At 59.6% G+C, this 15248-nt stretch overlaps 1 protein-coding gene across 24 annotated transcripts in view; it reads right to left on the bottom strand.

Annotated features, from left to right (window-relative positions):
* NCOR2 (nuclear receptor corepressor 2) overlaps positions 1-15248 on the bottom strand; it is a 218807-nt gene that overhangs the window by 163212 nt on the left and 40347 nt on the right. The window contains exon 1 of one of the 24 annotated variants that reach the window (XM_042910760.1): positions 4652-4846. The exons of the other annotated variants lie outside the window; for them this stretch is intronic. The gene's annotated coding sequence lies outside the window, so the exon portion shown is untranslated. Of the gene's footprint in view, positions 1-4651; positions 4847-15248 lie in introns of those variants that run through there. 24 annotated transcript variants of the gene reach the window in all.

Genomic DNA, 15248 nt, shown 5'->3' with positions numbered 1-15248 from the left:
ACGGATGACTCACCCCCATTTCACAGGCCAAGGCGAGGCGCACAGTGGTTCAGCCAGGGAGCCGAACAAACGCAATCTGTTTGCTTCTGTGTCAAATGGAAGCAAATCCCACTCCCGAAGGATGTCACAAGGTCCTGCAAGGAGAGCGCGTCCGCCACCCTCCCCCCCATAATCACGACTCTATTTATTACCGGCGGGGCCCAGCCCACACAGCTGCCCACCCAGCCTCCAGCCCCAGCAGAAAGGGCCCATTATGACATCATAGGCCGAGAATTATGTTATTAGCCTGGGAAGGAGGCTGGACCCAGGGACAAAGGGCTCATTGTCATGCAAATACCCAACTAGGAGGAAGGGGGGTGGGGGGGCGGCTCCTCTAGTCTTGTAGCTTGTGAGCCACACTGAGAAACCAACTCCAGGCCTTCCAGAAGACTTTGGGCATCTCCGGGCCTCACATCTCGAAGAGGAGGGAGGGGGCCCCTTCCCACGGCTGCATACGAAATGCCATTTACCAGTTAATACTGTGTGCCTGCAGCTGTGTGTCTTTGGGCAAGGTGCTTACCCTCTCTGTGCCTCAGAGGATCGTTAGAAGAACTCCACAAAGTGTGCTCGATGGTCGCCCTGCCCCGTCAGCCGTCAGGACTTGAAACTGATGCCGTCAACACCCCTCCCCTGCACCCCAATGCCATCAGGCCCCCCACTTTCCTGGCTCACGACCTCCACCTCTCTGACCTAGGAGGTCCAGACCTTCTGGAGATGCCCGATGTGTTCCTGCGGAGCCCTCTTGAACACAAACACCAGAACTGCTTTTCAAAGGCCCCTGGTTTCCCATGAATCCCCAAAAGGCATTCTCAACCCCCAGATACAGAACTCCAGGGGTGAAGGGAGGTGAACTCAAGTGAATTCCAGCCCCTGGGCCTGAGTCTCCCTAGCCAGAGCCCTGGGTGGGGGGGGGGGGGGGGGGGGGGGGTGACGTACCCGGAGACACAGTTGAAGCGTATCCATCCATCCCCAGAAAGGCCTCATTCACCGCCAGGGGACGGGCCCACATCCACAGCCTATGGGGGACACTGAGTCAGGCACGAGTGTCTGCTGAGCACCTAAGATGTGCCCAGTGCTGGGGACACAGTAGTGACCAAGCTGAACAGATCCTGGGTGAAGGGGTCGGTGGGGGGCGGGGGGGACACGGCGGCGATGGATATACAACAAATCCCAAGTGATGACGGTACAAAGCGATGGCAGTGACTTTGGGGAGGTCGGGGCCGCACTCTGAAGGGTGAGGGTACAGGAAATGCAAAGGTCCAGAGGCAGGAGCATGATTGGAGCTTCCAAGAAACAGCCAAGAGGCTCATGAGACCGTAAGGCCGCCTACTCAGCCCCGCTCCCTGGCCTCCAGGCTCTGCCCGGCAAAGCCCAGAAGCTGAGGCCCTAAGAAGCCATGACTGGTGCCCCCGAGCCCCAGACACCGCCTCCATCGCTTGATGTGACCGTGGATGCCCCTCTCGGTCCAGGCCCTGCCGGTGCCCCCTGGTCCCCAGCCCGGGATGGTCGGGACCCCTCCCAATCCCTAGGCAGAAGAGCAAGCCCTCCCTGGCACTCCCGGGGCGCCCGAAGGCCCAAGTCACCAGTCAGCTGTGAGGGAGACAAAAAACCTCCAAGCCCCCCCCTCAGGCACCTCTGGAGACGCGTCTAACCTTGGATTAGCTTTGGCTGGACAGCAACGCATTTCTCATGCTTCAGCACCAGCTGGGGATAACCCCATCCCTCTAGGGTGGGCGGGCTACACCCCGAAGGCCCTCTCACCACTGCGGGAGGTGGGAAGGGGTCCAAGAGAAACCAGCACCTACCGCAGGGAACAGCAAGAAAGGAAACCATGCTGCCGGAGGACAGAGCAAGGAGGAGAGCGTTACTCAGAGAGGAAGTGAGTTTGGCTGTCACAGGAGTGACCCACAGGCCTCAGAGGTGGCTGAGAGGGGGCAGGCTCCGGGAGGGCCCAGGAAGTGAGAGAAGGACCCAGAGGTCAGGGCTCTCTGGCTTCCACGGTTCATGAGCCCAGCCACCATCCCCTATCCCAACCTCCAAGCCCAGCCTGCAGGTGAGGAGAGAAGGAGGAGGGGATCAGGGCTCAGAGAGGGCAAGGTACATCCCTGGGGCCACTCAGTCAAAGAACCTCCACAGCCGGGCTCTGGCTGGGGTGAGTCCCAGCTCCAGCCCTTACGAACTCTGTGCCCTTGGGTGGGTCCCCTGGCCTGAGCCTCAGTTTCCTCATCTGAGAAGTGGGGATCACACAGCGGCCTCCCATCCCACGGCTGATCCGGGCACGGAACAAGCTAGCACGGGGCGACCCCGTCAGGGATGATCACATCGCGACAGCACGTGCTGCTGGCACCTTTCTAGGCACCCGGCGCGCATCAGCTCGCCTCACCGTCACTCAAGCCCTCCGAAGCACCAAACGCTACGAGGAAACTGAGGCCTGGAGGGGCTACGCCCCTTGCCCTAATTCACAGAGCTGCCGACAGGCAAGGCTGGATTCGAACCCAGGACGGCCTGGGTTGCTTATCTCTTTAGATCACTGTAGGTTCGTGCGCAGCCATAAGAAACGATGAGCGCGACCCCGTGCACCCTTCAGCCAGCCTCCCCCAGTGGTGTCGCCCCGACAGAACGGCCGTTCGAGACCAGCAGCATCACCAGGAAACGGACTATTCAGACCTCACGGGTTCTACACACCCTCATCTGGGTGCGTGTGAGTGTGTTTAGCTCCATGCACGTGCACCTCAGGGCAAGTGGGAGGGGGGTCAAGTGTCTGAGACCCTCAGGGCAGGGCGTCTGCAGCGGACCCAAGTAGGTGCAGAGGGCTTGGGGGAAGCAAGGGGACATGGGTGGGGCCCCCTGCTACCGGGGCCTTGGCTGAGGTCCCCAGGAGAGGCCTGAGGACAACCGGACGGCGGGCAGCTGGCCTGGACACCCGGGGAACTCCCCGCCGGCTCCTGCTGGCCCGGGAGGAGAGGCCCCGAGCCAGCCACCGGCCCAGCATCCGGTGTCACTTACACACACAGGATGACTGCCACCCTGGGCGGGAGAGCCAGTCCTGCCCGCCCAACCCCCAGGCCACACGGGGCAGTTGGGGTGCTCGGCCCACACTTGGGGCGGGACGGGGCGGAACGCGCTGGGACAGCCCCGGGGACCCCAGCCCAGGCCCAAATGCAAGCAGAGCCTAGGGCTGAGGACCGTAGTTTCCAAGTCTACAAAACAGAAGCGTTCTCGACAAGGAAGAAGAGAAAAATCGGTGGAGACCAGGTGGAACTAACTTAAATCCAAGTTTATGGTCTAGGCTAACGGAGCCCCCCCCCCCCCCGACTCCAGCCCACAGGGGCCCTGCGCAGGCCGGTCCTGGCTTTTTCCCAGCCCCCCCCCCCCCCCCCCCCGCAAGGCACTCACACCGTATGGACAAGACAACAGAGGTTCAACAACCTGCACACTGTCACAGCTTCCACGGGGGTGTGGCCCAGGGACCACTTATTAGCCCCCCCCCCCGTAAGCCACACACGACCACTTCTGGGGTAGAGACAGACGCAGCGTCCATTTGCCATGAGAAAACCGAGCCTCACAGCCAGGATGTGTTCAACAGGGACGTGAACCCTGGCGGCCTGGCCCCCCCCCCCCCTCCCCGAAGAAACCAGGAGGCCACAGCTCTCCCTCAGCTCAGCCCAATGCCCGTACGACCCCCTCGACCGCCCCATTTTACAGACAAGGAAACGGAGGCTCGCACAGGTGAGGCAAGGCCACCCGGCGTTAAGAGAGGAAGAACCGGGAGTCAACGTCGAGTCAGTGGCAAGACGAGCGATGCCGTCTGGGAAGCCAGCCCACCCCGGCCTCAGCTCCGGCCCCCGACGAGACGTGCCGCTGCCTCCCGACAGCCCTGGCTCACCCAGACCTCAGGACAAATCGCTCCCTCATCCCCTGTGCCTGCAACTGAAGGCTCCTTGTGAGCTCAGGAAGCCCTTCCAACTTTCCAGTGTTTATGCCGGCTCCTCGCTGCCAGGTCCCTGGGCAAGCCTGGGCCGGTGGCGCTGATTTCAAACCAGACGTGGGCACCCGGCCAAGCGCCACCGCGGTGGGAGCCGGGCGCCGGGACAGCCGCAGCGCTGCCTGCACCTGGCTCCCCTCCCCTGTCCCCTGCCCGCGGGGGAGCCCCCCCCCAGATCCCGAGCCCCCCCCTCCCCAGCCCCAGCAGCCACAGCACCGGGAGCAACCGAGCCCCAGGCTCTGCCGCTCTCCCCCAAGGACGCGTGCACCCCTGCTCCGCAAGAGCGGCCGGGCCCCCACCACACACACACACACACACACACACACACACACACACACACACGCGCGTTCACCCCCTCGGACACACAGCGGCCAGAAGCCCTTCCCGTCCCACCGCCCGCCTCTCGGCCCAGAGCGACTCCCGACCACTGTGACCGCCGGCTCTTCGTCATCCGGAGCGCCACCCCCGGGCCACCACGGCCGGGGCGCGACCGAGTTCCATCCGGCGAGCCCCGCGGCCCCCCAGACGACGGCTCCCGCTCTTCGCCCGCCCACCCTTCCTCCGCCGTGACCCGGCCGCACCGCGTCTCCCTGCCCACCCACCGCCAAGCCCAGAAACTTCTCTTACCCGAGCACATGACCAGCCTTTCACTCACGTCAGCTCCAAACACAACTTGAAGTAACTCTCCCACGGAAAAAAAAAAAAAAAAAAAAAGGAAAAGAAAAGAAAAAGGAAAAGAAAGAAGTAAAATGTGCCAGCAAGTGGGTCAGTGGAGTCCACACACACAGACTGTTCTGCTGGCTTCCAGAAGATACACCGCGTCCAACATCAAAGCCATCCTGCCTCCAGGACTGACACGGGGAGCGGCCGCCCGCCTTCCCGCGAGACTACGGGCGCGCCCCCCCCCCCCCCCGGGGCTGGGGAGGCCCCAAGGCCAGGCCCGGCCCCCCACCCCGGCCCCCCCTGGCCCGCCGCCACCCCGCCCCCCCCAGGCCCACCAGAGGCCCCACCGCCCGACCCCCGGGCCGGGGCCAAAACTCGGTGTCGGGCCTCCGCCGTCCCTCCTCGCCTCCCGCCGCTCCGGGCCTATAAACACAGAGAATTACATAAGGTCCACTCCTCTTGTTTGCAAGCCAAAAGTACGAGCTTTTTCTCCCAGCCTTGGCAGTAAGTAATAATTCCTCATCGCCATGGTAACCCTGGCGGGCTTCCAGCCGACACTCAGGAGCTGAAACGCCGGGAGGCCTTTTTATAGCTCGGTAGAAAAACCTCTTCACTATTCCCTCCTCGGCGGCGAAAGCGAGCTCCAGGCCCGAATTCTCCTACTTTAACCCGCTTCCTCCCAGCCCGACCGGCCGCCTCCTCCTCCCCGGGCCCCCGGGGGTGACACGGTGGCCGCGGGGCAGGCTCTGCCCTGCGTGTCATCTCAGGAAAAGCAAACATGACCCCCTCGCGTTGGTATTCCCAACGAGGGGCATCTCGGTGACCACCCTGGAGGGTGAGAAAAGACAGCCAACCGCACGCACACACACGCACACACACGCACACGCACGCACACACACGCACACGCCCCAGTGGATGCTCTGGTGGTCAGCCAGGGCTCTGACCCTTGGCTGCAACCGGCCGCGTGAGTCAGAGACAAGTCTGAGCTCCTCTGGATGTCAACTTCCCATCTGCAGCAGGGGCAGGCTCAGCTCTGCTTCCCACAGTGCTCCGAGCCGGAGGATCCCCCCCCACCCCCACCCCGGGGTCTCCAGATTCACGCCCCTGCCCCCAGCAACCGGGACTCCGGCATCCCGAGTGACGACAAGGGGTCCCCCGGGGATGCAGGGCAGGGGGCACGGACTGGAGGCCGGACCACGTTCGATGCGTTGCAGAGGCAGAGAGAAGGCTTGTGTGGAGCGAGGCAGAGTCAGAAGACGAGGTCAGGGGGTAACAGGAGTGGAAGAGGAAGTGGGTCACAAAGACTCCGGGCAAGTCACTCCATTCCCAAGACCGGAAAGGCTCCCGAGAGTAATCGCGGCAAGAAAATGCTAGTACTCATCATGCCATGCGCCCAGCGCCGTGAAAATACGCTTCACCTGTGAACCCGTCTGTCCCCACAGGGGCACGATAAAAGGCAGGTGTGCTTTGGAACCCCAAAATACAGAGGAGGAAAGGAGCCCAGAGAGGTTAAGCAGCTTGCCCCAGATCACACAGCTGGAACGAGGCCGAGCCCGGCCCACATTCACCCTGCCACGTGGTACAAGGAGCCACGAGAGGGTCTGGGGCAGATGAGATTTGCAGGCGACGAAGGTCCGTGGCCACTGGACCAGGCTGGGGACCAGAGCGGCTGCCAGGAGACCAGGGAGGAGGCCCCACAGAGGCCATATGTTGTTGACTTTTGTCAACTCACCCTCCCGCCTTTCCCAAGAAAACACCCCGAAGGGTGTTTCCGAAGCTGCCGGGACCTGTCCGGAAAGCCCCGGCGGGGAAGCCTTACAGATGGGGAAACTGAGCCCCAGAGAAAAGCAGGCGGCACCAAGCCGCACTTTTAGCCCCCAGATCCGGGTGCCGTCGCCTGCCTACTGGCTCTTCTCACTCCAACAGTCCGACCACAAGACTCAGGAACGGGAGAAACCAGCCCCAACAAAGCGGGGCCAGGAAGCTGAGTCTGAAGCGGCAAAGGCAGGACTCAGGGTGCCTTTTGTTCTTTTCTGTTTGTTTTGGACACAGACCTGCGTCCAGACCTTCGCAGAAGCTGGCCTGGAACCAGGAGGGACTTATCCACACCCCCACCAGAGCTATTCATGCTTGGGGCAGGTTCAGCGCTGGGCTGTGTCATTCCACGGTCACTTCTTTCTTTCTTTCTTTTTTTAACGTTTATTTATTTTTGAGAGACAGAGAGAGACAGAGAATGAGCAGGGGAGGAAGAGAGAGAGAGGGAGACACAGAATCCGAAACAGGCTCCAGGCTCCGAGCTGTCCGCACAGAGCCCGACGCGGGGCTCGAACCCGCGAACCGCGACCTCATGACCTGAGCCGAAGTCAGCTGCCTAACTGACTGAGCCACCCAGGCACCCCCCACAGTCACTTCTTGTATGTCCCCAGTCCCCCACCCCCAAGAAGCTGGGCCGCGGACGGTTTGTTGAGTGACTTCACGAACGCGGAAAATCATCAAAAACCAGCAAGGGGGACATGGGGCTCCTTCTAGGAGTTCAGAATAGGGCAGCATGAGGTCAACTACCCCGCAAAGGAACGCCTCGTCCTCCAAGCCTCCGGCCGAGACCATCTCCGGGAACTCGTCTGCCGGGCAAAGTCTGTACATCGGGAAAGATCAATGAAGGCTTTACGGGGTCACGCTTTGGTGGAGACCACGGAGGCATGGGTCGAGAGCCAGAGGGGCCCCCGAGTGCAGGCAGGAGGGGCCCTCAGCCTGAGGCAAGGCCCCTGCTTCTGCAGGCATCAGTGTGCTCAGCTGTGAAATGGGGACACTCTGCCTGCTGCCTCTCTCAGGGTCAAGAGAAACCACACCCTTTGGGGGGCTCAGAGAACCACGGGGTCCAGCCCCAGTGAAAGGGACCCCCACCCACTCCCTCCCCATTGGGGCAGGGTTGGGGAAAGAGAAAGAAAGAGCATGAGCTAGCAACGGGAGCCTGTTTCCACCTCCCTCTGCTATCCCACACCCCAGCGCCCCAAGACCCAGGCGGTAAGTGACTACGCCTCCCCGGGCAGCCTCGGTCCCTCATCTGAACAGCCACTTACAAGACGGTTTCGTCAACGATCATCCACACAGCGCGATACGACGCGGCCCTAAAAAAGGAACGAGGCACCGCCACCCTGCTCCAGCATCGATGAGCCTCGGAAACATGACAATGAGTGCGCGAGGCCAGGCGCAAAAGGTCACACATTGTGGGATTCCATTGAGAGGAAATTTCCAGAACAGACAGATCCGCAGAGACAGAGAGCAGGTGGTCGCCAAGGGCTGCGGGGAGGGGACAGAGGGGGTGACTGCTAAGGGGTTCTGGGTCTCCTTCGGGGAGATGAAAATATTTTAGAACTAGACGGAGGTGTGGGTTGTAAGGCATTGCTTGTGAATGAAAAACTAACGAACTGTGCACTTTAAAGCGGCTAATTTCACAGGATGCGACTGTTGCCTCGGTTCAAACTAAATCAAAAAAGATGGCTTGGTTGAACGACCGCCATTCCGGCCCAGTTTACTAACTTTGAGCGTCAAGAGTCCCTGACCCCGGGCCTGGGGCCGTCCCCCATCCAACAAACATTTATTAAGCCCCTACTGTCTGCAGTGGTCACTGGGGACACAGCAGGGATGAAGACAAGGATCCCCGCCCTCGTGGGGCTGACACGGGAAGAGGTCAGGAGTCACCGGCAGATAAAGACACGATACGATTCAAGTTAACGGCAGCTGCCGTGGACGGGCCGGTGTCTGATGTGGCACTTCGACAGTGGGCTGGCTGGAGAAGAAAGTCGGATGTGGAAGCGTCTCAGGAAACAGTGTGCCAGGCAGAGGAAACAGCCAGGGCAAAGGCCCTGGGGCCAGGAGGCCAGCGTGGCGGTGGCGGTCAGCTGTGTCAAAGGGGACAGACTGTGCAAGGCCTTGAAGGCCACAAACAGGTCTTTAAATGTTAGGAGGGATGAAAATAAAAGTCGCTTTCCCAGGGCCGCCGAACCAAATTACTCCAAACCGGGGAGAGGACTCTCAGAGCAAAAGCAATTTCTTCTCTCTCGGCTCTGGAGCCTGGCAGCCAGAAATCAAGGTGTCAGCAGCGATTCGTCCCTGCTGAAGGCTCCAGGGAGGATGCTACCTTGCCTCGTCCGGCTTCCGGTGGCCCCAGGCGGTCCCCGGCCTATGGTCTCTGCTCATCTACACTCGGCCTTCTTCTCTGTGCGTCTTCTCTTATACCCGGAACGTTGGTCATCATCCTAATCTAGGACGATCTCATCTACGGATGCTTAATTTTTCTTTTAATTTTTTTTACAATTTATTTACTTTGATGGGGGTGGGGGCGCACAGAGAGAGGGAGAGCACGAATTCCCAAGCAGGCTCCGCCCCATCGGCACGGAGCCCATCGCAGGGCTCAATCCCACAAACCATGAGATCACGACCTGAGCCGATATCAAGAGTCGGATGCTTCACCGACCGAACCACCCCGGCGCCCCAAGATGCTTACCTCGATTGCATCTGCCAAGACCCTCTGGCCAAACGAGGTCACGGTCACGGGTTCCAAATGGACACAACGCAACCCCCTACATCATCAAGACTCAATGCAGCATCAAGTGCTTAGTACCAGGCTGGGCCTCTGCTCCCCTTTCTGCACTCAGTCCAGACAGTCAGGCTGGAAGCCGTGGGGACGGGCACGTGGGCATCTCGAGGAAACCGTCCCCACGGGGACCCCGCGGCCAGCCCTCTCCCGGCCTAAAAACAGACCGCGAGCAACCGTGACCCCCCTTCCCTGTAACAGGTACCTATCAGTCACTCACAGGAGGCTGGCAGGAAAGGGACCTCCTTGACGGGCCACAACAGGCCCGGACCCTCCTTCGCCCATCCCTTCAGCCAGGCGCAGAAGCTACTTCGGCCACAAGCACCAAACTGTCCTCTACGGCTCTTCTCCCGAGTGCTGTTTTTACTTCATTTGATTTGATTTGATTTTCCTGTGTGCGGCCGCCCCTCTACCCGCAGCGGCTGGGAGCTGGCGGTGGGCAGGGCTAAGTGCTCACTCGAGACTCACGTCCGAACGTAGTGCCATCATCCCGCAGCAGAGGGCACAGGGCAACTGGCAGGAACGGCTGGGGCAGGGGCAGGAGGCAGGAGGCAGATGGCCGCCTGCGCTGGGGCCCCGGGAGCCCACGCCCCGGGCGGCAGAGGAAGGAGGAGGTGTCCAGGAATGCTCCCGGCCACCGCCAGCTGGATCGCAGGACCCAAACTGGGAAGGACAGATAATACCAGCCCAGGAGGACACACGCTCCCGGCATGCCAGGCGTTGGGCGAACAGGCTTCAGGGTGCTCCTTTACGTCTCACAGCAATCCTAGGGCAAACCACTGACCCGTTACGGCCGGGGAAACCCAGGGACAGGGGGGAAGTGACCTGCCCCAGGGCGCGAAGCTACAAGTAAGTGGCAAAGCCTAAGACACGGGGAATGCAGTGCCCGAGTCTAGGTCACTAACCGCTAGGATTTCCGTCTCTCCGAACATGGCAACTCCACCGGAGGGCTCCAGGGGAGACTGCCGGGGCCTTGGGCCCCGACTGTTGGAAATGGGATCTCCAGAGGCGTTAAACGTGACTTCCCAAGCCCCGGGACCTTCTGTTACATTCCACGGGATATTCCGCCCAGATCACAGAGGGCAAAATACTTTGAGATAAAAGTCATCGCTGAGAACACAGGCCACGAGATGACGACGGCCAGCTGTGGCCAACAGGGAAGCTCTTTCTGGCACACACGATGTTTTTTAAAAAATTAGGACACTGCTGATAAAATCCAGATTTCTAGCTTCTCTGAGGGGAACAACCAGAATGTCCGGCGTGCCTGTTAGCCACAATCCCCACCCCTCCCTTTTGCCTCTTGCCCTTCTTTGACCCTATCTGAGTTTGGGGCGCCCCTCGCCCCCACCTCGACCACCTCCCCGATGCTGTTGAAAATAACCGAACGAGTGTCGAAGGTCTCACGTGGCAAGGATAATGAGCAAGAGAAAGGAGGGACGCTCTGGGGGCTTCGGGTGACTCCTTCCCCTTGGCTGGCTGTGCTGGTGCCATAAACCTGCCTGTAAACAAGGCCCACGCAGAAGGAAGCAGAAACGGAGAGAGTCCACCTCCCAAGCATGGTTTGAGGCGCTGGATCCAGCCATGCCTGAACTTGTCCTACCCTGCGCTTTGCCATTATGAGTACCCATCAACTCTCCCTGTGGCCCAAACCAGCCAGAGTGTGGCTCCACCACTAATGAATTACCTTCAGGTCTCCTCTCCATTGACCCTTGTCCAAGAAGGCCTGTCCTGATCACAGACACGTTCAGACCTCGTTAAACCCCAGGGATAACCTGACCTCCACCTGACCCTTACTACCCTCGGTGCCACCTGTCTAACTGACACCCTCCCTCCGGACACTAAAATCCTCAAAGGCACGGACGATGCCTGACCTTCCCATCGTTTTGATCCCAGTGCCCTACAAAGGTCCAGAACATTCCATGTGCCCAGTAAATATAAATTAACCGATGAGCAAAAGAACAAAAAGGGAGACACAAAAGCCATTAAACTTGATTTCTGCCTTAAATGTGAAAAGCACCCCACCCCCACGGTCTGTAGAACAGCCTCAGATCCAGAGAACTGTTCTGGTGCCCCTGGCTCTGTTCCAGCCGTGCAGGCCTCCTCAGCCTTCTTGAAACATCACGGCCTCAGGGCCTTTGCACAAGCCACCCAGACATTCCCAGCTACATTCCCCCTACCTAGAACACCCATCCCTCTTCTTTTCACACGTCTGGTTCCTTCTCGTTGTCTACGTTTCGGCTCCAATGCCACCTCCTTAAAGACCACCCTTGATTCCTTTACCTAAAGTGAGCCCCCCACCAAAACCAGAGCTGTCCCACCCTCCCCAGCCCTGCATTATTCCACAGTCAGCATACCCCCGCCTTGCAACACCATGTTTCCTTTGTGCACCGCCCGTCTCCCCTCAGCCCACGGGATCCCACAAGGCAGGGGCCCGGGTGTGACGTTTGTTGATACGTATCTCCCCACCCTGCCCCAGGAGGCCGTGGGGACACCAGGCTGGCTGCAGGGAGGCATAAAGCAGACCCCTCGTGTCCCGACCAGCCCCGCCCGGCCCACAGCAGCTGCCGCATGCCTGAGAGCCCTACGTGGCTGGGGGAGCCTGGCCCGTGGCCGGCCCAGCCTTGCCAAGAGGTCCAGCCCGACTGCGGGCTCGGGGATGGCTGCAGGTGACGCCTGCGCAAGCCGCACGTTGACAGCAGGTGCGTGGAGTCCATCTGCCCGGGTTCGGATCCCAGTTCTGCCAGCTGCCCGCCGCATGACCTTGGGCAGGTCACTTACCTTCTCCGTGCCCCAGCCCCCCCCCCCCACCTACAAAACAGAGCTGATAACGACAGTCCTATCCCAGGGCCGCCACAGGCGTAGATGAGTCAGCGTATCCGGCACACTCCGATCACAACCTGGCATGGGACGAATGCTCAGGAATCACTCGAAGTGAAGTCCGTGTCGGGGCGCCTGGGTGGCTCAGTCCGTTACGCGTCCGACTCCCGATTTCGGCTCAGGTCGCGATCGCACAGTGGGGAGATCGAGCCCCGCGTTGGGATCCACACTGAGCGCGGAGCCTGCTGGGGATCCTCTCTCTCCGTCTTTCCCTCTCTGCCCCACCCCTGCACACACTCTCTCTGTCACTTAAAAAAGTGACAATTTTTTTAAGGGAATCAATGTCAACGATGGTGATAATGGCAAACTCACTAAGGCAAAGCCAGTGGTCAGGAAATGTCAGTTTCGGCCCTAAATACGGTACCTGCTCTGTGCCAGGCCCTGTTTGGAATGCTTGACTCATACTGATTCCTACGAGCTTGTTCCAGGTCTTCCAGGCAGCCCTCCCAGATTGCTCTAACACCGAGGAGCACCGTGAAGACGCGCGATGCCTCCCGTGAGTCTGTCCTCGATTCCTCTGCGTCCCAGGCGGCAGCGAGGGGCAGGGAGAGCACCCAAACCCCACGGCCTCGAAGTCAGCAGCGGGGAATGCGTGCCCCAAGCCGGAGCCTCTGCCAGAAACGCAGGCCCTGTCTGGCTGCACGAGCCCACCCCCGGAAGTGAAGGGCGCTCCCGCCCTGCAGTCTGCGGGTCGATTCCTCCAGGGAGGCCGGGCATCTCAAGGGCACCGAAGGTCAGATGTCCCAAGACACAGGGCGCAGCGTGAAAGAACAGGCGTCGACTGTGGCTGGGGGTCTCGGGCCCGCACGGACGCCACGTGAGAACAGCACCGCTCCCCAGCCAGCCCCAGCCTCCTCGTCCCCAAAATGAGGTGGGCACAGCCGCTCTCCTCTTCCCGCCAGACAGACGGCTGGCCGGGCTCGCCTGGGGCACGCACGGAGGGTGGCAGCCCCCCTCCGGTGGTCTCCGTTCCCCGAACCAGGCGGGAAAAGCAGGTTAGAACGTCCCCACCAGTGACCTCACTCGAGTCCGGCCACCCCCCGGAACCTCGGTCTCCTCATCTGGAAAATGGGTCTCACGGTCATCAACACAGTCCCACAGGCAGGACGGGGAGCGCCCAGAGCGCCAGGACACCAAAGCCGCCAGAAGGGAAACAGAAGATCTAGAAAGAAGAAGCTATTTTAATGTCAGCAAGGGGCTTGCTTGGTCTCTAAGCGAAACACAATTTTATCGTATGGCTCAGAAAAATGGTTTCTGTTCGGATTTATAGCGATCGCGGAAGGCAGGCCATAATCCTTTCAGCATGCGAGCCTCTCGAGGTCTTGAGCCACCCTAAATTAACATCTCCCTCGAAGGGACATGCCGAGGAGACATCAGTAAACGCACAAAGCCTTAACACAGGGCTCAGCCCGGGACGGACTGGCCTAAGTCCCACGCAGGACGACCGGGAGGCTGAGGCAGGAGAACGGGAAGGATGTGGGCGCCGGGGCAGACAGCCTGGGTTCGAATCTTACTGGCTGTGTGACCTCAGGCAGGCCGCCTAACCTCTCTGTTCCTCAGTTTCCTCATCTGCAAAGTGGGGACAATAATAATCTCTGCTCTCCAGGGAATTTGGGAAGATGAAATTATGACCTATAAAGTGCAACACAATTACGATTATAAACTCTGCTGTTATTACTGTCAGTTACAACAGTTTCAAAACCTGCATAGGTTATTAAACCCGACTGCGGGAGGCAGACGAGCCGGCCTGGATCCTGGGCGCCAGGGGGGCCCCATCACCAGGCTCAGTGGGAGCCCCTGCAAGGCAGAGCCTCCCCCCTGCCTCCAGCTGGGGCAGGGATTACCGTCAGATGGAAGGAGACGCACGTCGGAGCCAAAGATTAAAAACAAGTACAATTATCGGGCAGGCATCCATCCATAATTATAAATTTGATGTAATTAGGCACCCCACTAACTTCATTACTTATTTATTTACGGGATTGCTTATTTAATTTACGGGCCTCCTTCCCCGAAAAGTCATCTTGGCTAACACCCCTCAGGCGAGGGAGGAGGAGGAGAAGGCTCCCCTCTTTGTCCCCACCTCCATTCCTGGGCTTCCGTATGTCAGGCTCCTGCCTTGCCCCAAAAATAGCTCCCGAGAAGGCCTGCGTGACTTTGCCCAAGACGACGGGCTCGCGCCAGGCCTGACATTCACTCAGCAGTGCCGACAGACAGAACTTGACCCGGAAGGAGTGATACGCTCACCAAGCCCCCCCTCTCCAGCAGAGGAAGCCCTGGGGGCTGGGGCGGGGGGGGGGGGGGGGTTTGTGGCCCTGCCCGGCCACCAATTCCTGGCACGACCCTCTGGACCAGCAAAGACCATCAGCTGGCACTTTCCAGCTTCAAGGAAGAGAAAGAGCACTCAGCCCTTGCAGAAGAACTTTAGATAAGTCACCTGACCTCTTCGAGCCTCAGCTTCCTCATCTGTAAAATGGGAGTGTTAAGAACAACACCCACAGCTAGCTAACCCCCAAAGCCCAACTGCTGATGCCCAGCATACCCCTGGGTCTCAGCCGCTGCAACGAGGCAAGAAAAAGCAGGAAGAGGCACAGACTTTCTAGCTTTGTATCTAAAAGCCCCAAACTGCCAACGACCTACATGCCCCAAACTCAAGGATGGATAAATGAACTGTGTGGCACATTCATACGTGGAATATCACTCGGCGATTAAAAAGGGGTTACTGATACATCCCAAGACACGAACACCTGCCAAAAACATGCACAAAGAGGCCAAACACACAAAAACGCATTGTGCGTAATTTTGTTACGAAAACCTAGAAGATTCTAGAATTTCCGTGGTGGCAGATCAGTGGGTGCGTCCGGTGGGGGGGAGGGGCGTTCTTTTGGAGTAGATGGAGACACTCCGTATCTAGATTGTCCTCGTCGTTACGTGAGTGGTTTCAATTGCCCAAAGCCATAGAACGGAACTCTCAAAATGGGTAAGTCTTGCTATAGGTGAATCACGTCTCAAGAAGGCTGATTTTTGTTCACCGCGAAGGAAAACGTATGCATACGTGTCGGCACCACTAACCCCACTCGGGTGCCCAGG

This window comes from Panthera leo, chromosome D3 (assembly GCF_018350215.1).
Source record: "Panthera leo isolate Ple1 chromosome D3, P.leo_Ple1_pat1.1, whole genome shotgun sequence".
Classification (NCBI taxonomy): domain Eukaryota; kingdom Metazoa; phylum Chordata; class Mammalia; order Carnivora; family Felidae; genus Panthera; species Panthera leo.
Note: the sequence above shows the minus strand (reverse complement) of the source record. Positions and strands in the feature narration are given on the sequence as shown.